This window comes from Phocoena sinus, chromosome 21 (assembly GCF_008692025.1).
Source record: "Phocoena sinus isolate mPhoSin1 chromosome 21, mPhoSin1.pri, whole genome shotgun sequence".
Lineage (NCBI taxonomy): Eukaryota > Metazoa > Chordata > Mammalia > Artiodactyla > Phocoenidae > Phocoena > Phocoena sinus.
The window spans coordinates 26,005,109-26,029,266 of NC_045783.1; the positions used below are offsets into that span (position 1 = coordinate 26,005,109).

Here is a 24,158-nt window from a genome sequence, read left to right on the forward strand (position 1 = left end):
CAAAGAATTCAAAACCAAATTCTAGAATCTGGCAATATCAATCCTGGTTTATTTTTTTCTGTGATTCATAATAGTCCCCCTTTTAAAATTTGCTCCATTGTCCACAGCCCTAGGAGATTGATATCTTCTCTTTGTTTAGGTCTTTATCAGAACTATCTTCTGCTCATCGTTGCTCAAAATTGCACTCTGCGATATCCAACTATTGGGAAGAAATCCAGGATTTTTTCATCCATTTGGAAAAGAATTGGGATTCCTGTCCCATGGTGAAGGGCATGGCTGGATGGGGACCAGTGTGGGGCTTCTGATGGGAGGGGCCCAGGGCAGGGCTCTTCTTGCCCAGATTGCAGGAAGGAAGATTGTATCTTATCTGGAGGTTAGAGAAAACACTAGCCTTCTGCTGTATCCTCATTAACTATGATATATTTAACTGAGATTTATATAAAACTACTTTGGTATCTCTTCCGCAATCCCTGGATCTGTTTGTGTTCCAAGCTGAGTAATTACCATGAACATAAATATTTCTGTCTGCTTTGGTAAGCTCTTACAAGTAGAAAGGAAGGCTTGAGTTCTATTAACCTGTAAGTTTGCAGTTGCACTGGCTAAGAAATATGTTTGAATAGATGCCATAGGGAAGTCTGACCCCCAGTGGCTGTTATCAGCTGCTGCATATCTTCAGAAAGTCAATGTGACAAGAGTTCAAAGCCAACAACAGAACAGTGTCTTGAAGCTGTACAGCAATATATGTTGTTGCTTGGTCTTTTGGAACATGTTTCATTAGGAAAAATTGACATGTAACCATTAGAATAAAGTGTCAACAGACACAGTGAATCAGGTTTTTTAGCTTCCAGAAACACAAAAATAGATTGTTCATACAAAAGAATCAGTTTACGTTTGGGAATAATTTCTATTTCTATAGCCACCGTCTACCCACACGTTGTCACTCTGGCTTTCTTATCTCCACAAAATAAAGTTGGTCAGCTTTTTCAGACACTGTTTCAAGGGTGGCCCCGTTTTCATGTTATCCTCCATTTTTTCAACTTTTTATTTTAAAAAGGATTAGAGGTTCACAGAAAGTGGCAAAAATATTAGAGAGGTCCCATGTACTTTCCACTCAATTTCTCCCTATGGTAACATCTTCCATGAACTATATAGTACAATATCAAAACTAGGAAATTGATAGTTACAATTCACATACCTTATTCAGATCTCACCAGTTCTACCTGTGTGTGTGTGTGTGTGTGTGTGTGTGTGTGTGTGTGTAGTTCTATGCAATTTTACCACAGGCAAGACAGAGAACTGTCCCATCAGTGTTACCGTTTTAAAATCACATTCACTCTCCTCCACCAAACCCCATCCCTAACCCCTGGCAATCACTGATGTGTTCTCAATCTCTGTAATTTTGTCATTTTGAGAATATTATACAAATGGAATCATACATTATGTGAGCTTTTGAGATTGTGATTTTTTTCACTTAGCACAATTCCCTTGAAATCTAGCCGAGCTGTGGTGTATGTTAATCGTTTGTTCCTTTTTATCGCTGAGTAGTATTCCAAGGTATGGATGTGCCATAGTTTGTTCAAACCACTCACCCATTGAAGGATGTCTGGACTGTACCCGGTTTTTGCCTATTACCAATAAAGCTGCTATGAACATTCGTATGTAGATCTTTGCGTAGATGTAAGTTTTCATTTCCTTGAGATAAATACCCAGGAGTGATTGCTAAAATACCCAGAAGTGTGATTGCTAAATCATTGGGTTCGTGTATGTTTAATTTTTTAAGAAACTGCTAAACTACTTTCCCGAGTGGCTTTACAATTTTATACTCCCACCAGGAATATACAGGATCTATTTCCTTTATATCCTTGCCAGCATTTGGTATTGTCACTATGTTTCATTTCATTTTAGCTGCTCTAATAGATGTGTAGTTATCCCCATTTTAAAACAAAATAAGGTATCATTTGGTTCTTGCCATCAAAACAGCTGCCCCAAGAGAAAAGCACAGGTAAATCTATGAACAATACACATTCAGTTGTCTGGATCATGTCCTTATTTCCTTGTGATTCAACAACTTCCCTAAATCCTACGACGATAAAAGTTTGAGGATGAGATGGACTTTCAAAACACAACAACTTTTGAGTAGACTGGTTGGGTTCCTCTTTAAAACCATTTTTCTCTGGCAAAGTCAGAAAACGTGACAATTACTCAATTAATTGTGTTGAGTTAGGCAGTGACTATACTGAAAAAATGTTTCTGGCAGTGATCTAGAAATTAAACATGCTATCCTCTTACTTCTGTGTTTGCTTCTTGGGCGTATTAATGTTTCATGAGTCCAACCTATCTTTTTTTCAGTATGTTTGACCACTAAGTATAGAAGGGAGAGTTCTGTCGACTTTCCCCATGGGGACTTAGTTATGCAGACTTCCTATTGGTGTGTATTACCTCATTACTACTCAATGAGTAATTATTACTTGAAGTAATTATTACTTCACTTCCTGGGTCCGGGGGCTCAGTGAAGTTTATAAGCCTGGATCCCAACCTCTGTCTTCCCCCAGAATGGAGCTCGGTGGGTCAGCTCCCCTGGTTGTCTAGTGTTGGAGGTGAGAAGCATTATTGCTCTGGGATCTGTTTTTCTGAGAATATGATTTCACATTCTGAGAATATGATAAGCTTTGCATTCTGTGCTCAAAAATTCCCTTCAAATATATGGGGTCCAATGGAAATCCTCTGAGCCACATTTTAGCTTTTATGTATTTCAATTATGAGGAAGAGTGATCTGGGTAACACGAATGCAACCCAATCCAGCCAGTTGGAATAAAGCAGCACCATAAATTTACTAAGACACAGAGAAACAGCCTGCTGGGAAGAGAAAAAGGAATACAGACCTCAATCAATTTACACTATCACCATTAGAAAGGTATTCAAATCAAAGAGGACCCTAAATCATAAATGCCTACATTTACAGACTCTCATTTGCAAGAAGGAAGAAAAAAGGCATAGAGTGGAAAAAACAGTTGAAAACAAAACTCCTCCATAATCTCCCTAATTTGTCACATGTTTACTTTCAGGCTACTGAAAAGGCACTATCTTTTGAGGAGGAACATACAGAAATGTGCTTTTTTCCAGAAACTGTTTTGGTGGAAATGTGTTGATGGACACCAGTCCTAGGAGATGTTTCCTTCTGCCCTGCCAGCCTAATGGGGATGGTAAACAGGAGTTTTTTTGTTTTTTTTTTTAAATCCTTTGAATCTAAAAAGCTTGCAGTTTATTGATGCCTCTTAGTAGATATTGATGACTAACCATGGAAATATTTTGCCTCCTGGTCAGTTTGAACACTTGTCTTCCTTTTTTTGGCACGGGGCGGGCAGTTTTCCCCAGGACTATCACGAGCCTCAAATCTCAGGTCCACAGTTGTCTGTGGCATGTGTTTTTTGCCCAACTTTTATCAAAGAACAAAGTTCAAAGGACATCGGAATCTACAATTCAAACAGTCTCAGAGGAAGACAAAACAGGGCCAGTTTTAATGAGAGAGAACAATGGGAAAAAAATTCCAATGAACAGTGCTCTGTCTTTTTTCTAAGACTCCTTGTGAAATAATGTGAGCATTCTCAGAGCGCGTTTTTCTTTCTCTTCTCTCAAGTTATGATCGAGACTTCATTCTGTGTTGCTGTAGGATGTGAAGGTCTCTGCTGTTTTCCCCCATCTTATTGTCACTTCATCTGTTAAGAAAGGTTCACAGTTTTTTTCCTAGGCTCTTACAGAAATCTAGAGTAAACGAGTTTTGTCTTGCGGTCTGTTGATGCCTTGTTTATCATTCGTCTCATTCTGGGGCTTCTATTCTTTAAAATCTTATATTATATGCAGATGACTTAAGATCATTCCAATAACTTAATGATAATATAGCCAGGATCCCTAAATTCAATTAACCACATCCTTTCTTTAGAGAAAAGCATTATTCATACCTCTACTTCCAGAGGAGGGATTATCTTAAAATCATACTACTACTACTAATACCCACTAAAACTGAAGATCCCAATTACTTTCTTAGGTGCTAAAAGTTCTTAATTACAAGAAACCTCAGAGTGATACATGAGGAGTAAGAAAAGTCATAACAAATTTTTTTTAATTGAGAATTTTCCCCCACTATCTATGCCTTCTGCTCCTCCATACTTTAAGCACTGCTGTAATTACCAATTCTCTATAAACTCTATTTTCTATTTATTGTATAGTTTTGGTCTAAAATGTTTTAAAAATAATTTTCAGGGGCATGCTACTGAAGGAGTGGATTTAGGTCATCAGAAAGTTGAAAGGGAATGCTACTTCCTTCATTGCTTCCGGATCAATCAGTTGCCGTCTTCCTCTTTCTGCATGTGTTCACCACGCCTTGGCTACTCTATTTTCTATCAGTCTTTTTAATCACCTCACGTTCTTCATTTTCTCATTTCAGCCTAGACTCTGTAGGCCAGCCCTTCAACCTTTTTCCATTATCCTTCCTCTGAACCTGCCCAGCAAAACTCCAACTCTAGTCAATTCAACCATCTGCCTTCGCTACTTCTACCCAGTTGGTGCAAAATCCCAAAAAAAAACGGGATCAGAGCAGAACTTTCTGAACTCTGGCTGTACATTAGAATCACCTAGGAAGCTTTTGAAAAATACTCTGCCCAAAACAATTAAATCAGCATCTCTTGGTTTGGAAACTGGGAATAAGTATTTTTTAAAGTTCTCCAGGTAATTCTATTAGAAGACAGTTGAGAATATGAAATTACACATCTAGGTGGTTGCCAGTCTTGGCTGGACCTTCTTTTTTTTTTTTGAAATACATTTCTAAAAATAAATTTATTTTATTTATTTGCTTATTTATTTTGGCTGCTTTGGTCTTCATTGCTGTGCTCGGGCTTTCCTCTGGTTGCAGCGAGTGGGGGCTACTCTTCATTGTGGTGTGCGGGCTTCTCATTGCGGTGGCTTCTCTTGTGGAGCATGGGCTCTAAGTGTGTGGGCTTCAGTAGTTGTGGCAGGTGGGCTCAGTAGTTGTGGTGCATGGGCTTAGTTGCTCCGCAGCATGTGGGATCCTCCCGGACCAGGGCTCGAACCCATGTCCCCTGCATTGGCAGGTGGATTCTTAACCACTGCGTCACCAGGGAAGACCCTTGGCTGGATCTTCATCTTCATTTTCCTTCTCCTCTGCCCTAGTCCCTTTTATCTTTTGATCTCAACTTTCTCCCTTCACTTCCTTAAAATAACTGATATTAGAAATAGATGCCTTTGATTTTTTATGGAACTAGAACAAATCATCTTAAAATTTGTATGGAGACACAAAACACCCCAAATAGCCAAACAGTCTTGAGGGGAAAAAACGGAGCTGGAGGAATCAGACTCCCTGACTTGAGACTATACTACAAAGCTACAGTAATCAAGACAATATGGTACTGGCACAAAAAGAGAAACATAGATCAACGGAACAAGATAGAAAGCCCAGAGATAAACCCACGCACCTATGGTCAACTAATCTATGACAAAGGAGGCAAAGATATACAATGGAGAAAAGACAGTCTCTTCAATAAGTGGTGCTAGGAAAACTGGACAGCTACATGGAAAAGAATGAAATTAGAACACTCCCTAACACCATACACAAAAATAAACTCAAAATGGATTCGAGACCTAAATGTAAGACTGGACACTATAAAACTCTTAGAGGAAAACATAGGAAGAACACTGTTTGACATAAATCACAGCAAGATCTTTTTGATCCACCTCCTAGAGTAATGGAATAAAAACAAAATAAACAAATGGGACCTAATGAAACTTCAAAGCTTTTGCAAAGCAAAGGAAACCATAAACAAGATGAAAAGACAACCCTCAGAATGGGAGAAAATATTTGCAAACGAATCAAAGGACAACGGATTAATCTCCAAAATATATAAACAGCCCATGCAGCTCAATATTAAAGAAACAAACAACCCAATCCAAAAATGGGCAGAAGACCTAAATAGACATTTCTCCAAAGAAGACATACAGATGGCCAAGAGGCACATGAAAAGCTGCTCAGCATCACTAATTATTAGAGAAATGCAAATCAAAACTACAATGAGGTATCACCTCACACCAGTTAGAATGGGCATCATCAGAAAATCTACAAACAACAAATGCTGGAGAGGGTGTGGAGAAAAGGGAACTCTCTTGCACTGTTGGTGGGAATATAAATTGATACAGCCACTATGGAGAACAGTATGGAGGTTCCTTTAAAAACTAAAAATAGAATTACCATATGACCCAGCAATCCCACTACTGGGCATATACGCAGAGAAAACCATAATTCAAAAGGACACATGCACCCCAATGTTCATTGCAGCACTATTTACAATAGCCAGGTCATGGAAGCAACCTAAATGCCCATCGACAGACAAATGGGTGGTACATATATACAATGGAATATTACTCAGTCATAAAAAGGAACGAAATTGAGTCATTTGTTGAGATGTGGATGGATCTAGAGACTGTCATACAGAGTGAAGTAAGTCAGAAAGAGAAAAACAAATATCGTATATTAACGTATGTATGTGGAACCTAGAAAAATGGTACAGATGAACCGGCCTGCAGGGCAGAAGTTGAGACACAGATGTAGAGAACAAACATATGGACACCAAGGGGGGAAAACCACGGTGGGGTGGGGATGGTGGTGTGCTGAATTGGGCGATTGGGATTGACATGTATACACTGATGTGTATAAAACTGATGACTAATAAGAACCTGCAGTATAAAAAAACAAACAAAAAAACAACTAATACTAAACTTTCTTTGGGTTATTTGTATGGAAATATGTTAATATAAATGTTTCAGACATTACATGAAATTTCTAAAAATCTTATATGTTCTGGTATATTATAAGTCATAATTCTAGTTATTACTTTAAAATGTATACCTCAGAAATAACTCAATTTCCTTGTCAATTGCATTATTATGAACTTTCATCAAATCTTTAGCTGTGGTCATTTTTAAGTCTTTTGTTATTTACAGACAGTTCTGGGTGTACTGTGATGCTTTTGCAAAAATGTTCCTATAAAAGGGTTTCATCTTCAAGGAATTCATGGAAAAGACTGACAAGTACAGGTTTCTGGTAACTGACTATACTGCTGAACTGAATGAATAAGCATTTTCTGAACTCTAATGGAAAACTGATGAATTCATAAAAGTGCTAACAAAAGATCAAGATAAAAAAAATTAATTACATGGGACTGAGGGAACTGATGAGGATGATTATAATTTTTGTGACTTTCTGTTTGAATAATAATAAAAAAAATCCCACAAGGACTCAGAGGCAAAAAATATACAAATCAATTTTCACTGCAAAGTAAAGGAGCTGCTACAGTGGAGGATTACTGGACTGAATGTCAATGTTATGACATAGTATGAGTGTGTTTTGTGTTCGGTAATTGCAATCATTGTTGCTTCTGTTGTGGTCATCCATTTACAATGCTTGGTGTCAGTTTATTTAACTCTTGTAAAAATAAAATACAGTGTGTGTGTGTGTGTGTGTGTGTGTGTGTGAAAATAAATAAATAAATAAATAAAAAGATACAGGAAGGGCCATACTCCTTCCAAAGCTCTACAAGAAAATCCTTCTTTGCCTCTTCCAAATTTTGGTAGCTCTTGGATTTCCCTGGCATGTTGTAGCATAAAAACAATCTCTGCCTCCACCTTCACAATACCTTCTTTTTAATGTGTCTCTTTGTATTCTTTTATGTCTCTTAAAGGATACTTGTTATTGGAGTTAGGGCCTGATCTAAATCCAGGATCATGTCATCTTGAGATCTTTTACTTAATTACATTGGCAAAGACCCTATTTCCAAACAAGTTCACATTCACAGGCACTGGGGGTTAGGACTTGGACCTATCTTTTTGGGGCCACTATTCAACACACTACAGATGAATATATAAAATCCTTTGCTATCTTTTTACTTTCTTTTGAGTTTCTTAACTCCATCGTCTCCTGACATAAAGGGGGACTGTTTAAAAGCTTGATGACAATTTCACTGTCATTTCTTTGTGAGTTGATCTTTTTGCCTAGATGCCTAAATGATTCGTTTTCCTTTAAAATATAAATATTTTAGTAAAATATATCTCAGTGTTGAATGTTTTGTATCAGTTTCCCCATATATGTAGAATGCCCTTTCAATATGTAGTCTCAAAACTTTAATTAAAGCAGTTTTTCTTGAATTAAAAATTGTATTAATTTTTAAAAAAAAGAAAGAAATAGATGCCTTTGGGAGGAAACTCCAGCTATTCCCTGCTCCCGATCCAGACCCTATCAGCCTACTTGCCTACAACTGTTTTCATCCCTAATCCTTACCTTTCAAATCAAAGCAACAGGGAATATTTTTTAAAATTGAAGTATAGTTGATTAACAACGTTGTGCCTATCTCTGCTGTACAGCGAAGCGACTCAGTTGTACACCTAAATACATTCTTTTTTTTAATATTCTTTCCCATTATGGTTTATTACAGGATATTGAATATAGTTCCCTGTGCTATATATTAGGACCTTGTTGTTTATCCATTCTAAATGTAATAGTTTGCATCTACCAACCCCAAACTCTCAGTCCATCCCTTTCCCTCCTCCTCTCCCCGTGGGCAACACAAGTCTGTTCTCTATGTCTGTGAGTCTGTTTCTGCTTTGTAGATAGGCTCATTTGTGCCATATTTTAGATTCCACATATAAGTGATATAATATGGTATTTGTCTTTCTCTTTCTGACTTACTTCAGTTAGTATGATAATCTCTAGTTGTATCCATGTTGCTGCAAATGGCATTATGTCATTCTTTTTTACAGCTGAATAGTATTCCACTGTATATATGTACCACATCTTCTTTGTCCATTCATCTGTTGATGGACATTTGGGTTGCTTCCATGCTTTTTCTATTGTGAATAGTGCTGCTATGACCATAGGGGTGCATGTATCTTTTTGAATTATAGTTTTGTCTGGGTATATGCACAATAGTGGGATTGCTGGATCATATGGTAGTTCTATTTTTAGTTTTCCGAGGACCCTCCATATTGTCTTCCATAGTGGCTGCACCAACTTACATTCTCACCAACAATGTAGAGGGTTCAACAGGAAGATCTTTTTCAGTCTCAAATAATCTCACTGCCTGTGCTCTGGCTCCCACCCCCACCTACCTCTCAGCATCCTTACTCCATCTATTTCTTCCATATGATTCTAAATGTTCCATCTCTCCTTATCTTTGAGTTTTTTCCCATCAACATCTAAACATACTCAAATTATCACCTTTAAAATACTGCCTCATCCATGCACTGTCCTCTTCCTGTCCTCTTTTCCTTTTCAGCTGAGCTTACTGAATGACAATTTCTAAGTTTTCTCCATTTTATCATGCTCTATTCACTTCTCAAGCTATTGCAAACTTAGTTTCCAGCCTTAAATACGATTACATATTCTCTCTGAGGCAATAATTAACTCTTCATTGTTAAATCCGAAAGACATTTTCTATCCTTATCTTTCCTGACCTCTCAGCATTGTTTCAGCTCATTACTTAATTTTTTGATGCTTTCTTTGCCCTTGGCCTCTGCACATTTCCTTAATGGGGTCCTGTTTTGGCCTTTGGTTTCTCCTTTTCTCTCTCAACACGTTTTCCTTTTGTAGGTTAATTAAACCCCCTGGCTGCAGTTACTGTTTACCTGCCGATGACTCCCAAGTCACCTACGCATCCCACAGCTCTCTCCTGAACTCCGGAAAAGCTCTATTTGGAGACCTCAAAAGGACTTCCAATTCTTAGTGAAAGTAGATTCTCTCCTCTTTACCAAAGTCTACTCTTTCACTGTTACCAATCTTAGTGAACAGATGGCCACTACCCAGCTGCAAAAGCCAGAAACAGTCTTACAATTCCACTTCCTAGAATCTAATCTTAGTGCTTTATGTCCCTGTGCCATCGCGTAGGCTCTTCTCATTTCTAAGATTACAGGAAGACCATCGTGGTGGGCTTCCTACTTCTGGGCTGGCTCCTATCTAATTGTTTTTCCATACTCCTCATTTCCTGTTCCTCTTCTTCTGGACGTGAAGATGTTCATTTGGGTTTTACTGGGAAGAAAAAAAAAGGGGGTGAAAAACTAAAGGACACAGAAAGAGTTTGAATTGATGATCCACAGGCCTTATCTAAATTGGAAAAGAAATAGAAACAAAAGGTCATAGGCAGATTAGAAGCACAGGAAGGTCATTGTACTAGAGATTCTGAAGTTGAAGAACTAGTGAAAGAGTGAATGAGCTGGTCAGGAGAGGAATTAAATGAAGTGCTTTCTTTTCACTTTTTAGATAGGCTTAATTCCTACTTTCACTAAAGCATCCCTAGGTGGAGTCTGAAACATTTCAACACAAACCTGCAAAGGAAGTAGATAATGAAGTCTGTGAAGAATGGTCTTGATAGTAATTGGGTCAACGCTTATGGTATGAGAACCAGGGCCAATGGGAGGAAATTGGATCCTTTCTTACTACTCTATGTCAAGCACAGATTACACACAAAAAGAACACCACATTGTTTCCCGAAATATAGTCCTCATGTGAATATATTTATAGAGAGACAATCCTTAAACTTCTGGAGAGCATTTGCCTTTCAAAAACTCTTAGGTAGATTAAAAAAAAAGTGATTGGAGTCTTTAATCTTTGTAACTGTGAGTGAAGTGGTAAAAACTCATGACCACTTGAGAAAAAGTTGAAAATCCAAGCATATCTGCAAAATTTCTCCAATTTGAGGTTGGCCTACCTTTCCAGCTTCAACTCTCACCCCAGCTCCCTTTACTGCTGACAGCCCAGTGAGACTGAATTACTTTTAATTCCCCAAACACTATATTGTTTTCTCATTCATTTCGGTGCCTTTGACTTTGCTTTAACTTCCTTCCACCTCAACCCTCTGTTGAGCTTGCTGTGCCAGGAAAATGTAAGGAACATAGGAAGTTCTGATTGAATGCTTTGGAAATAAAAGACAAGGATTTGGGTAGAAAAACTGCATGTAGGAAGGCACCACTTGTAATCAGTGTTGTGATTTTTTTTGTTTTATCAGAGAACAGGTTGAGTTTTAATTAAAATGAAAGAGTGAGACTACCCAGAGGCATTTCCATAGGCTTGGATTTACAGGTGTTAATCTGTTTCTGGGAGAGTCCAGCGCTAGGACCGTGTGGACCCTGACGTGAGTGGGATGCTGTGCTTCTGTGGTGGTTAGGGCCAGCCTGCCAGGCCACACGGTGCGGGCGTGGGGCTGCAGTTCTCCCTTCATACTACCCTTGGTTCACCCTCCTTGATTCCCAGCTCTGTTCAGGATCCCAGGTTCCATCACAGGTTAATGCCCATCAGTCCCACCATCTAAACAGAGATTGGACTGCTTCTTATATTCTGACCTTGCTATTGAATTTCCCACCTTCTCTGAAAATTGCAGATACACATGGAAAATCCCAGATGTATTGTCCTAGGTAAAGAGATGTGGAATTGCCAGGTCGTTGGTTTTATAGATAAGTCTGAACAGTTTTTTTTTAAAGTTGTACCAACTTACATTGCTACCTGCAGCTTCTGGGTTTCAACTACATCTTCAACACCTGTTATACCTGTCTGAAAAATAACCTTTGGTATTTCCACGAGTGCTCATCTGCTAGTCATGAATTACCTTGTTTTTGTTTGCTAAAAAATATTCTTATTTTCCTTTAAAAATTTTTTATGAAGGTAAACTTACATACAGATTTTAAAATACATCAGTCTTTAGTGAACAGTTTGAGAAGTTTTCACAAGCATGTACACCCATGTAACCAGCACCCCAATTAAGATCAACAGCATTGACCTCACACTACAAGTGTCTTCAAGCCTCTTTCCAGTCTACCTTCCCCACCTCCATAACCCAAATGAACTACCATTTGGATTTCAATAACCACAGATACCACTGAAAAAAGTGGAATAACAGTACACACCCTTCTGTGTCTGGCTTCTCTCGCTCAGCATGCTATTTCTGAGACTTGTCTATAATGTCACATGTATCCGTAATCTGTTCCTTTTTATCGCTGAATACCAGTCCACTGTGTGAATATACCACAATGTATTTATTCATTCTCCTCTTGATGGACATTTGGCTTACTCCCAATTTTTGCTATTATGAATAAAAATGCAATACATATCTTTGCGCCAGCCTTTGGATGGACACGTGCTTTCATTGCTTTGGGGTAAATCACTAGAAGTGAAACTGCTGCCATAAGATAAATGTATGTTTAATTCTATAAAAGCAAATGCTAATAACTTTCTCAAGTTGTACTATTTTATATTCCCACCATACTGTATGAGAGCACCAGTTGCTTTGCGTTCTTTTCAACAATTGAAATTTGTAGTCAATTTAAATTCAGAAATTCTAATCAGTATGTACTGGTAATCACTGTAGTTTTCATTTGCATTTCCATAATGACTAAAGATGTTGAGTATGTTTTACGTGTTCACTGACCATTTGTACGTCCTTTTTTTTTTTTGAAGGATCTATTTTCATATTTTTCTTACTTTTAATGAGTTGCTTGCTTTCTGTTATTTATTTGTAAAAGTTTTGATTTGTACAATCTCGATATGAGTTCCTTCTGTCATATGTCTATTTTGAATATTTTCTCCCCATCTGTGCCTTGCCTTCTCATTTTCTTAACAATATCTTTTGATGAACAAATGTTTATTAATTTTGATGAAATCCGATCTCTCAAGTGTTTCATTTATTGTTAGTGATGTCTATATTCTAAGCAATCTGTCTACTTCAATGTAGCAAAGATAATCTCCAGGTAGCAAAGAGCTTTGTATTTTAAGCTTTTATATTTAGGTCTATAATCCATCTTCAGTTGAGATCTCTGTATACTGTGAAATGGAGGTCAAGGTTCACTTTTTTTCTATAAAGATATCCACTTAAACAATAAGATTGATAATAAGATTTTTCTTTCCACACTAGATAACAATAGCAACTTTGTCAAAAAATCTATGTGTGGATCTATTACTTGACTTTCCATTAGGTTCCTTTGGTCTACTTATCTATCCGTAAACCAGTACCATACTATCTTGATTATAGTACCTTTATATTAAATCACAAGATAAGGTAATGTGAGTATTCAAACATTGTTTCTGTTTTTCAAGATGCTTTGACTATTCTAGGACCTTTAAATTTCCATATAAATGGTATTATCAAGAAGTCATATACTGCAGTTAGTTGCATTTATAGTTTCTAAATTTCACATTTAGGTCCATGGTTGCTTTTGAATTAACTTTATGTATGGATCAAAGTTTCTTTTTTCTTTTTTCCTTTTGGGTGATTAATCGTTGCTGCACCTTATGTTGAAAAGACTACGCTTTCTCCATTAAATTGCCTTCACATCTTGGTCAAAAATTAATTAATCAAGTGACATTAGCCACGTGATGTACTAGTAAACTACAGGCCCTCCTTCCCCCACAGAGACAAAAAGTTAACAGCAATATATGAATCACAATACCTCTCTGAGAACTCTAGAGACCAGTTGAGAAGTTACAGCATCCAGGACACTGTAAACCAAGAATGGATTCCAACACAAGGAGTAGGAAACCTTGTGGCATTTGGCATGGTCATTCATTCCCCTCTCCCTTATGCAAAATTGCACGAGCAAGTGGGAGGAAACCTTCTGTACCAGGCTTCCTCCTTCAGGATGAGAACAGACGAGTGGATCATCAGTCTAACATTCTGGCTTCTCTGGGGGCTTCCCAAGCGACTAGTTTCTGTCTTGTCCGACTCATAGTGCTGAAGGGACCACTGCTAGAGTTTGGGAGCTGCTGAAAACAGATATGAGCAAGACACTGAAGTTGAGGGAGATGCCAGGGTGAGTAAGATAAAGTTTGAGAGGTCCTAGAACCTCCAACTGGGGTGATGGTGAAGATCTTTCCCTGTATGAAACCAGTGAGCAAAGACTTGGAGAGGTGATTGTTTTTTCAAATGCCCCAAACCCAGAAAAAACTTAAGAGGCATACAAATAGGGAAACATTGGGTCAGTCAAGGAACATAATAAAATTCCAAAAACTGACTCTGAAGAGACACAGATCTGTGAGCTGCCTGACAAAGGTTTAAAATAACTGTAAAGAGGGAAGATGTCACATGCCACAGGGCAACTAAGTCCATGTGCCACAACTACTGGGCCTGCGCTCTAGAGGCCATGAACCACAACTACTGAGCCCGCGTGCCACAACTACTGAAGCCTGCACACCTTGAGCCCGTGCTCCGCAACAAGAGAAGCCACTGCAATGAGAAGCCCATGCACTGCAAGGAAGAGTAGCCCCCACTCACAGCAACTAGAGAAAGCCTGTGCACAGCAACAAAGACCCAATGCAGCCAAAAATAAATAAATAAATAAATTTATTAAAACAAGAAATAACTGTAAAGAACATAAAGTTGCTCAGTGAAAACTATAAAACATTCCTGAAAGAAATTTAAAAAGACAAATAAATGGAAAGACATTCCATGTTTATGGACTGGAAGACTTAATATTGTTAAAAATGTCCCTACTACCCAAAGCAATCTATAGAGTCAATTCAATTCCTATCAAAATGCCAATGGCATTTTTTACAGAAATAAATTTATGCAAAAACTAATATTAAATCTCAAAGGACTCCAAATAGCCAAAACAATTTTGAAAAAGAAGAACAATGTTGGAGGACTCACACTTGCTGATTTCAAAACATATGACCAAGCTACAGTAATCAAAACAGTCCGATACTGGCATAAAGATAGACAAATAGACCTGTGAAATAGAATAAAGAGTTCAGAAATATACCCTCATGTATACGGACAAATGATCTTTAATAAGGGTGCCAAGACCACTCAGTGGGGAAAAGACCGTCTCTTCAACAAATGGTGCTGGAAAAACTAGGTATCCACATGCAAAAGTATGAAGATGGACTCTTACATTATACCACATAGAAAAATTAACTCAAATACGTTAAAGAACTGAACATAAGATGTAAAACTATAAAACCCATCAAATAAAACATAAAGGAAAAGCATGACATTGGACTTGGCAATGATTTCTTAGATATGACACCAAAAGCACAGGTAAAACAATCAAAAATAGACAAATGAGACTACATCAAACTTTAAAACTTTTATGAAAAGGTCAGAGTTTGTTTTTTGTTGTTGTTGTTTTGTGTGTAGTGTTTGACTATAGTAGAGTGGTTTTTTCCTAAAAGTTTTCTCTCTTGTTAGGCTGCCCCTTTTCTGGTCCTTTGGTTTTTACTGTCATTGGTTTCTGTGCTTCCCACTTCCCCCGTGACTGTAGCATTTATTGGTTGCCAGTTTCTTCATCTTCAAGTATGGAGTATATGAGGCAAAAAGAAAAGCAATAAAACTCACTACCATTAATTCCTCATGTTCCAAAATCCTTAGCCAGTGTCTTCTCTCCACCTTTGAGTCATTATATGTTTGTTTCATATATAATGTGCAATTTTAAGCTGTACTTAGTCAGAGGAATAGGAAAAAGTATGTCTACTCCATCTTCACAGAAGTGGAAATACTTATGTTTTGGTCTTACAAAATTTTTTAGTTATTCTTGATCCTTTGAATTTTCATGAAAACTATAGAATCACCTTGTCAACTTCTAGGAAAAAAAAAATTCTGGGCTTTGATTGGCTTTACTCTGAATCTATAGATGAATTTGGGGACAACTGCCCTCTTAACAATATTAAGATTTGTTACCCATGATCACCAATAGAGCTCTCTTCATATTTGTGTCATTAGCTTTTCTCACCAATGTTTTGCAGCTTTCAGCATACAAATCTTACAATATTTTGTTAGATTTATACCTAAGTATTCCCTGTTTTATTGATATTGTAAATAGTGCAGGTTTTTTTAATTCCAATTTTTGACTTTGTATATGTCCATTGTATCTTTCAAGTTGCTAAGTTCATTTATTAGTTTTCACATCTTTTATGCTGATTCCTTAGGTGTTCTACATAGATGATCCTGTTGTCTGTGAATCAAGACAGTTTTATTTTTTCTTTTCCAATCAGGATGTCTTTACTTTTTTCTTGCCTAGCTGCACTGTTTAAAACCTGCAGTACAACGTTGAGTAGAAGATGTAAGAGTGAATATCTATGCCTTGAACCCAACAGTATAGATCAGGCATTCAGTTTTTTACCTTTATGCATGTTATGTAAGATTTTTTGTATGTGCTTATCTGTTTGAGGATACTCTCTTCTATTCTTCCCTTGTTGAGGATTTTTATCAACACATTACACTACAATAGATGCTAAATGAAATTCTTCAGGCTTATGAAGAATTATGTTAGTTAGAAATTTGGATCCATAAAAAGAATCAATGGGTTTAGGAAATGGTAAATATGTAGGTAACTATATAATACATTGGGGTTTTTTTTCTTCTTTCTAAATTATTTGAAACAAAAATTGATTTTTAAAGAAAAATAATATTGTGGCATGTATAAATATGTAGTAGGAAAGTATATGACAACAATAGCACAAAGAATTGGAGGGATGAAATAGGAAGAATGCTATCATACATTTCCTACATTAAAATGAGCTGATACAGTATCAATCTATATAACATCAACATATGGCAAGCTGTAATAAACTAATAATAATAAATTAATATACGCTGCTTAATTAATATTAACTCATACACAGCCTTAACTAATAAATAATTTTTTTCCTTTAACTAATTCATTTCCGTAGGCTCAACTTTTTGTCTTTCAAACACACAAACAGCCTTAGTACTTTCTGCCTAGAACATCATTCCTTTCGATCTTGGAGCATCAGGCTCCTTCTTGTCATTTAGGTCTCAGCAATAAGTTCCTCCTCAGTGATGACTTTTTTCACAATTAAGCTACAAAGCTCTCCTTATGTATTTTATATGTAAGATTATTTTTTTAATGTGTATTTTCTCCCTGGCGCCACATTTGTTTAATACCTCCTCACTACTATTCATTGCTCTTTGCACCTCTGGCTCCTGGCACAATGCTTATACAGTTGTCTCCCCTTATGGGGCATACATTCCAAGACCCCCTGTGGATGCCTGAAACCACTGATAGTATCAAACCCTATATATACTATGTTTTTTTCCTGTACATACATACCTATGATCAAGTTTGTTATAAATTAAGCACAGTAAGAGATTAAAACTGATAACAAAATAGAACAATTATAACAATATACTGTAATAAAAGTTATGTGAATGTGGTCTCTCTCTCTCAAAATATCTGATTGTACAAACTTGATGCCTTTTACATCTTAACTATGCACTTACCACACATTGTAACCATAACTTGTGTAGTTTGAGGGGAAACAAAACTAGCACAAATTTCTTTTTCCTTCTTCACAGTCTCATGGATAAAAGAATTGTTCTCAATGTAGATCTTGGCAACCTCAGCATACAACTTTTTTCTGTCCTTATTAAACCAAGAACTTTCACCTTTTCACTTAAAAGGAGCACTTTTCAGCTTCTCTTTGGCATATCTGAATTGCCAGCCTCACTACTCTTGTGCTTTAGGGCTGTTGAGTAAAACAGGGGTTACCTGAACACAAGCACTGTGATAGCGACAGTCCACAGTCAATCTGATAACTGAGAAGGCTAAAGAGATGAATGCGGTACGCTGGACAAAGGGATGATTCACATCCTGGGGGAATGGATCTGGACGTCAGGAGACTTCATCACACTGCTCAGAATGGCATTCAATTTAAAAGTTATGAACTGTTTATTTCTGGAATTTTTCATTTAACATTGTTGGACCATGGTTGACCACAGGTAAATGAAACTGAGGAAAGGGAAACCATGGATAAGGGGAGACAACTGTTCTTTATAAGCCCCAAAAGTCTTCACTTCATGAAATTGGGCATATGTACCTGGGGCAGAACCAAGTTACAGGCATAGTCTCTAAGGACATCACTGGAATCTAGGTTCAAACTGATGGGGAAGCCGCAGTGACTGTTTTCTCCTTGGCAGCCATTACACTCACCTGGCAAATCAAGACTAGTTGACTTTTCATCTCTTCTCCATTAAGTACTTCTGGTGAAAATTCACAAGTAGTCAAATGATCAAACTCTGTGCATCTACAAATGCAAAGAGAAGAAGAAAGAACCACATTAATTTATGAAACTTTAAGTAATTTACAGTTGGCTCTAGCTCAAAATTATAGCCTAAGGAAAGATGTTAATTTCTCATAGCTTTTAGCAGAAGAATTTTCTCTTTTGTAAATTTAATTCACACTTTTCGTGTAGAGATGGCCTTTCCTGGACTTCCTACGGCAATCCCAACAGTGGTCATCTCTCCCACTCTCAAGCTATGTGTGCTAATTTATTTTTTCAGATAATATGGCCACCATACCTTCTGGCATTTTTCCATAATAGTTCTTATATCTAAATTGCTTCCTGCTACTGTCCACCAAATAAATTGCCCCTTCTTTTCACTTTCTTTCAGACTCTGATTACTGTATTTCTAGATAACTTTAACTGAGATTTATTGGGCACTTAATCTGTACCAGGCTTCATATTTAGCTTGTACACACTTCAGGTCATTGAAAAGTTTCATGAACAACTATGAGATCGGTTTGTTCAACTCTTACTTTAACGAATGAAAAACTTGGGTGAAAGGGTCTTAAGTAATATTCCTAAGGCTACATATCTAATGAACGACCAAGCTGGGACCCAAAGTCAGGTCAGTCTGTCTTTAGAATTTGCGATTGTAATCACTAAGTGATGCTATCTCATTCATCTGTACTTAATTTATTTTTTATTTAGCCTTACTCATTTGCACCCCAAGTCCCATTTGAACTACATTCTCTGTGTCTTTTACTCTAAATATTTCCATTGCACGGAGATTTCATATTTCGTTTTCAAAATTCTTTATAGATTCTCCTCCCTTTTTTGTTTCTTATATTGCTTAGCTCTTTTTTAAAAAAGAGACTGTGCCTACACTTTTCTCTTTGCCATGTGCTATTTTAAAATAAGGCTCAGAACTCCAGGAAGTTCTGTGAGAGTTCAGCTGGAAATCAGTTTCCACAACACTGCAGATATTCTTTGCAAACCCCAGAATTCTCCAGAATGGTAGCCTTTCTTAGGTGTTCCTCCAGAAAAGATGTCCAGGTTACCTCAGTAAGAAATGAAGCCTTCAGACAAAGCTGTTTGGAATGTGGTAGCAGGCCTTGGTATATCCACAGATTTCTCTAGAATCTTGAGGAACCTTACTCCCCTCACATTCATCTCTTGTTAGCAAAAGATACTCAGTGAATTCGTACTTGAGGACATAAATGGCCTGAGGACAATCTGTTCAAAACTTTTCTGGACTGCTTGTCAACTTGTGTGCGATCCAGGGCAAGAGCCATGTCTACCAAAGGTGAATCATTAAGCCTGGGATGGCCAGCAGGAGAGCTGAATTCTTGTCTTGGCTACTGTTAAAAATAGCTGACTATACCACAGGCAATTCCCTTCAGCAGCCTGGGATTCAGAACCCTATTTTCCAAAAGTAGATAAATGCTAGCAATTAAATGATTTCACATTATAATGCAATCCAAAGTCTAGTAGAGACAAGTATTCTGGTGTGTCTGTGATGGTGACTCTAAACCTGTTATCTTTTTAAAAACGTTTCCATATAATTGGCCCAATAATCTGCTAATCGTGACACTTGTGAGTCATGGAGAAGCTGCTGTGTAGGTGGGTTTAGGCCACCTACAGTTTGAGCCACAGGGCAGCTTTGATTTGTTTCGCTGCAGACGAGCTCCTACAGCCAGCTTTCACATTGGCCAAGGAGGCACAGTCTGCTGCCTGCCGCACACACCAAATTCTTGATTTTTTGATGAGAAAGGGAGTATTCTTTATCTTGTTCTCTCCACTGTAGTACTGACAGGGGATAGAGGGGACAGACAGACAGCTTGTGGGCTGAGCGCTGCAGATGGCTGTCCTCCAATGCAAACTCCTTCCCTTTCTCTGCCAAGCAGACCTCCGTAGGGACGCTGCTAGGCCATCCAAGGTTTAGCTCTACTGACATGGGACTGGAAACTGGACAAGAAATGGAAATGCACTGTGACTTCCTCTGTCCTCTTCTGCTCCTTGAGCCAAATAGCAAATCAAGCTTTGGTTTCAAGGGGAAAAAAATATGAGACTGAAGGAAAGAGAAGGTGTTAGTTTCTTCACCCCGTTTCCCCACGCCTGCTCACTTGCGGTCACTACCTTAGTTACATGAAACATCTGTTTCCAGGTAACCCGACAGATCCTGAGAATAGCACCTCGGAATTCTGTCTCTTTTGGGTCCTTCTGAAATGTTCTCACAGAGTAATGTGGTTGCCTTTTTTTTTTTTTTTTTTTTCAACAAAATGTTTCTCCTTTCTAATTCAATTCTCTCTTTAGTTTGCTATTGGAACCAGAGACAACAATAATTTCGCTGGAAATTGAATCAATTGAGAAGCACTGGGAATGACTATGGTTTTAACCTCAGGTTGGGTTTCTTGGAATTCTGGGCCAAGTCCCTTTCCCAGTTGCTCAGAGGAAGTTTCAACGGATGTCATTGGAAATTGTATGTGTGTACGTCTGTGTATAATTTAGGTCACAGTGGGGCCTTAAGGATCCAGAAAAAACTCTTGTTTTTTCTAGCGACTACCTCACTCTTCATGCCCAGCTAATATTTGGATCCATGTGATGCTGATACACCAGGAAACCATTCCTATCTTTCTCAGCTTGAGATCACAAAGCTGTTCCCCTTATGGGGGAAATCAGAGAGATTTTTGTTCACACAATGTTTTACAGGCATAGACCTTTCCAAAATACTCTTTCACACATTCAGGATGCATATTAGATAATCAGCTGATATAACTCAGAAGAAATTATTTATTCACGCTTTATAATTTTTTTACTTCAAATTTTAAGGGAAAATGATTGGAGTTACTCTCATCTAAAAGGGCAAAAAACTCTTAGTATACAACAAAAACCACACTTTAATCCATTTCCTTTCATTTAACCAAATTCACAATTTATCTTGCTTCATTCCAACTAAACTCCAGTATTTAATGACGGGAGAATAGATGAAGCTCCATATTTTCCTAACTTCTCCCAAGCCCGTTTTATAACCTGTCCTTTTGTCTTCTTTCAACACAACCGTGGTAAATTGTGCAAGTAATATCTTCAAGGATGTGATGAGAAACTAATTTCTCAAGGAGTACAAGTTAATACATTCTACCTCTATCCTCTACCCTAGTTCTTTTTCTCTTCCTCTTATTTGTCTGTCTTCCTTGGACACATTCAATCTATTTTCTTTTCTTCTAGGCTCTCATTTGAATTCTCATACAATGTTGGCAGCTCCCTAATGGCTTTCCTAGTCCCGCGTAGACAAGATACAGAATAATTCCAAAGCTGTGGCTCTAGTCTCTTCCTCCTCCTTGAAGTGCAGTATGAAGCGTAGGATGGACCTGGTAAATTTAATAACTGCTCTTGTTGGATTAAAAGATCCAACCTGACAGTATTGGGTCCGTAGTTTTCCATAAATCTTCCTCACTCCCAGTGACCCTTTTTAAATTTCTGAAATATTGATTACTATTTATACTCATCCACCCCCAAAATAAAAGCAAAATTCAAAAATCCTGAGCAACTTCATGGTTCTAAACCAGCCATAAAACCCATCATTCTGACTCTTCTGTTTCTTTTCAGGCATTATTTGGCTCTTGTTCTAATTTAAAACTCTGGTTTGCCACCCAAATCTTAGTGAAAATTAAGCCTTGTTTTTTTCTTTCTTCCATGTTAGGTTTTTTTGCAGAGTATATCTTATTCAGTCTGGCAGGTTTTTTTGTTTTGTTTTGTTTTGTTTTTGAAAAATAATTTCCCTGCTCCTCTGGCCCACAAGCTCCCCTGCTCCCAACACACACAAAATGTAGAATTTGTTCACTGGACCCTGTCTCAGCAGAATCTGTCCTCTGGGTTCCCTGTCTCATTTTAGTAGCTCTTGATGCCTCCTCTGTCGTCTTGTGACTGCTCACTCTAGGTAAGTGGAGGGGAACCCAGAGTGGGAATGTAAGGAATATCCAGTGTCTAGTCAAGATTCCTTCTCCAGAAATAGTGACCTTCTAGGTATTACCAACTCCATCTCAGAAGGCAGTGGTTCATCGATTCTGGCTGGTGAAAAAGATACACTCCATGAATGCAGGAATTCCTACCTGCTTTGTTCATAGCACTTGGAACAGGACCTGGCACACTAGATTTTCAGTAAGTATTCTGTGAATGAATGAATTAGATATCCATGAATGAGGCATCCATTTATAAATTGAATTTTGTTTTTAATTCAAAAGAAAGTTCAGCAATTTTAGGTCAAAAGGCATTTTCATGCTGCAATATTTAACATTTTAAGTGTTCTCATTTTCATCACTAACAGAGATTATATAAGAACCAACCAACAATCAAGTAAAAAATTGATTGGGCTTAGCCAGCTGAGGAACAGAGAGAGACAATTCTGGAAGAACCATCATGATGGCTGCCCAAAAAGAATCCCAAGTTCTATTTAAATATGAATTGGTTGGTGATGACAATACTGGTAAACTATATTTTCAAAGTGTCATTTGACTCATGAGTTTGAGATGTAGTCACTTTGATTGTTGTAGTCTATCGCCCCATGTTTCATACCAACAATAGACTTTTTAAATTCAATGAATCAGACATACATTTGGTAGCCTGAGAAATGGCTATTTGATCCAAGCCCAGCAAGCCATTGTAATGTTTGATGTGACATCGAGAGTTACAAGTGTGCACCTAAGTGGCACAGAGATCTGGTAGGAATATATGAAAACATCCTCACCTTATTGCATGGCAACATAGTGCGTATTAAGGACTGAGAAATTAAGGAAAAATCCATTGTCTTCTAATGAAAGAAGAATCTCCAGTAATATGAGATTTCTGCCAGAAGTAACTACAACTTTGAGAAGCCTGTCCATTGGCTTGCTAGGAAACTAACTGGCGATCCTGACTTGGAGTCTGTTGGCACGGGTGCTCTCACCCCACCAATCATAGTCATGGACTCAGTTTTGGAAGTTCAGTATGAGCACGGCTTAGAGGCTGCTCAGACTACTATTTTCCCAGAGAGAATGATACCCTGGGAGAAAAGGAAGCTGAAGTCCGAGGTCTAGTTTTATAGGCAACTGTCTTGTGATGTCCAGTAAGCAGTGTGTTTCTGACTTTATTACACAGCTAACCAGATATATCCTTCATCCTTATGATGCTAAATGAATGGGATTTGAAATGAATGTGGCAGTTTAAAAAAATACCTTTATATTTTACTTCCATATTTGGCTGTTTGGACTCCAGTTGTTTCTTTCCTGAGTTTCAAATATAAGACTGCTGTGGTCACAGCACACACAGAAACACACAAAAAAATCAGTGGGCTTGGACTTTTCTTCTGGAATTGGACCATATATAGGTAAATAAAATATCACTGGGGAAAACCCCTAAATGTCCAATAGGTTAATAAATTAGTAAACCATGTAACAACTGATTTAATATTTCACAGTACTCAAAATAGTGATTATTAAAAATTTTAAGTAGCATGAAAAAATGCTTATGCTAAGTTGTTAAGTCAGACACAAATTGAATATACATATAGTCACAACTGTAGTTCAAAAATAAATAAGCCTAATGGGAAATACATTTAAAAAGTTAACATGATGAGATTATGGTTAGCTTTTTTTCTTTTTCTTTTTCAATATATTTTAAAATTTTGATAATTAATATATGTAATTATAATGAAGGAGAAAACCTTTTATTTCAATTGGCAAAAAAATAAATCATCAAGTGTGTAAAAATACTTTGAAAATTAAAAAAAAGAAACAATGCAAAATAGCACCTCATCATCAGATTGCTGGGAAATATTTGCAAATGTAAAAAGTTGATTATAATTTATCTACATCATGAAAAGCAATTAACAATTAGATGACAAATGCATTGCTTTGTAATGATTCAACAGCAAAACGAATTCAAAATATACTTTTCAGTAATCAAATCAGCACAATTATGAAAAATTGTTCATGTCCCTTTTTGGTTTGTTTCCCTCATATAAGCCTGTATTCCTGTGCTTTTTGGCCATAGCTGCATAAACTAATTAATATTTCAGTGGGTCTATGTACTACCCTAACCACACACCTCCCCCACC

General features: G+C 37.4%; 1 pseudogene; it reads left to right on the top strand.

Moving 5' to 3' along the window:
* Positions 1–22,486: 22,486 nt before the first annotated feature.
* Positions 22,487–23,139, top strand: LOC116746700 (annotated as a pseudogene).
* Positions 23,140–24,158: the final 1,019 nt, after the last annotated feature.